This window comes from Mandrillus leucophaeus, unplaced genomic scaffold (assembly GCF_000951045.1).
Source record: "Mandrillus leucophaeus isolate KB7577 unplaced genomic scaffold, Mleu.le_1.0 Scaffold1164, whole genome shotgun sequence".
NCBI classification, from domain to species: Eukaryota; Metazoa; Chordata; class Mammalia; order Primates; family Cercopithecidae; genus Mandrillus; species Mandrillus leucophaeus.
The window spans coordinates 112411-114432 of NW_012099921.1; the positions used below are offsets into that span (position 1 = coordinate 112411).

Below are 2022 nucleotides of genomic sequence, written 5' to 3' on the forward strand. Positions count from 1 at the left end.
TGGATCACCTGAGGTCAGGAATTCAAGACCAGTCTGATCAACATAGTGAAATCCCTGTCTCCACTAAAAATACACAAAATTAGCCGGGTGTGGTGGCGCATGCCTGTAATCCCACCTACTCTGGAGGCTGAGGCAGGAGAATCACCTGAACCTGGCAGGGGAAGATTCAGTGGGCCGAGATCGTGTGAGTGCACTCCAGCCTGGGCGACAGAGAAAAAAAAAAAAAGCAGTCATTTCATTGCAGGTGCCTCCGGTAATTGCTCTGTTCAAACATACACAACGATTCTATCACAGACCATTATAGGTGTCTCTCTCCATTTTTAGATTTTCCACTTGAGTTTCCAGGTAGTTTCTCACCTGTTTTCAAGCAGGGTTGGGGCAGCCATTTCTTCAGCAGCGCTAGGGGTAGGAACACAAAGATGGAGGCCAAACTGCCACTCCCGGGAACCCTCCCTTCCCCGATACTGAGATTGATATGTAAGCAACCCAGTGATCAGTACTAAAATGGAGACGTCAGCCGGGTGCAGTGGCTCACACCTGTAATTCCAGCATTTTGGGAGGCTGAGGAGGAAGGACTGCTTGAGCCCAGGGGTTCGAGGCCAGCCTGGGCAACATATGGAGACCCTGTCTCTATGAAATGTAGATCCTGTCTCTCTGTGTGTGTATAAAAATACATATACATAAATATATATTTTTTAAAAATAAAATGGGGACGTCCAACAGGTGTACTAGGGGCGGTGTCTCTGCCTGGGGAGGTGGTGATGACAGGGCAGGTTTCACCCAGGAGAAGCTGGAAGAATGGGAGTTCCGCGGCAGAGGAGGCGGGGCAGGACGTTCCTCCAAACACAGGAATACCACGTGCGAAAACAGAGGGGTGTGCGAAGACCGAGTGCCTGTGTACAGCTGCAAACTGGGGGAAAGGCGCCAGGCTTGGGCGATGAGGATTTGTTCCCCCATGGCCTCCCTTCCTGCCCAGGGTCTGCTCTCGCCGGTCGAGGGTGCCTGACAATACTCCTTGCCACAGGATTTGCAGCTGAAAAGGTCCTTCAAGTCCGGTCATCCAACTTTCACTTTTTATAGACAAATATACAGAGGCCTTAGATAAGTGAAACGGCTTGTCTCGGGTTACAGCTCTGGCCAACACAGGGGTTCTGACGGTCAGTCTGCGGATTTTCCTGCCTCTGACCCGCGGGCACTGCCCAGGCTATCAGCCCCAAACCCTACTGCGGAGACCGCGGTCAGGTTCACCTCCGGGCGGACTACATCTCCCACAATGCCTTGGGCCCAGCCTCCCTCCCGCCTCCCGGCTGGGTGCCGTCTCCACCAATAGAAAGGCAGAATTTCCAGGGCCGTTCTCGGCAGCCAATGAGCGGGGTGATGGGCGGGCCTCTCCCGTCCATTGTTCTCGGTGCCCCACGGGCTTGAGCCGGGGTGAATCCGGAGGGGCCGGGCCGAGCCCAGGGGCGCTTTTGCGCGCGAAGCAGCCGCTAGAGCAGGACCTGGTCTCCCGAGAGGTGAGCCGGAGAGGCAGGCCTGGAGCTGCGCGGACCCCGGGCAGTAGCCCGAGGTGAGGGAATAGCGGGCCTGGAGCCAGCTGCCGGCAGCTCTGCTGGGGGAGGGGCGTCGGGGTCGCGCTCAGTGTCCTGCGGGCCCTGCAGCCCAGAGCGCCGGCTCGGCTCCGCGAACCGTCCTGGAGGCGTCTCGCTGGCGGAGAGCTCCTTGCGTCTCCTACCGGGAAGCGCAGGCTTTGGACGGGAAGGGGCATTCGACGACATCCCGCGCAGCGTACACGTTTTACAGATGGGGAAACTGAGGTTCAGGGGGGCGTGTCGTGCCCCGAGTCAGACGGCAAATTAGCTGACCGGGCACACTTTTCCCAGGCTCCCAAGTAGGAAGAGTTCTCTTATACCATATGCCAATGTTTCTTCTAGTCATTTGAGTAAATACACGTTGAGAGCGTGGGTTTTCCCACTAGCTTTTATTTTCTTTTTGTCCTTTTTTTTTTTTTTTTTTTTTTTTTTT

At 55.5% G+C, this 2022-nt stretch overlaps 1 protein-coding gene across 4 annotated transcripts in view; it reads left to right on the forward strand.

Moving 5' to 3' along the window:
* Window positions 1-1393: 1393 nt before the first annotated feature.
* Window positions 1394-2022, forward strand: part of ZSCAN2 (zinc finger and SCAN domain containing 2) — a 24275-nt gene continuing 23646 nt past the window's right edge. For 3 of the 4 annotated variants that reach the window (XM_011999184.1, XM_011999197.1, XM_011999205.1), the window contains exon 1: window positions 1394-1514. The gene's annotated coding sequence lies outside the window, so the exon portion shown is untranslated. Of the gene's footprint in view, window positions 1568-2022 lie in introns of all 4 variants that reach the window. The other variant, XM_011999192.1, reaches the window with a different exon arrangement.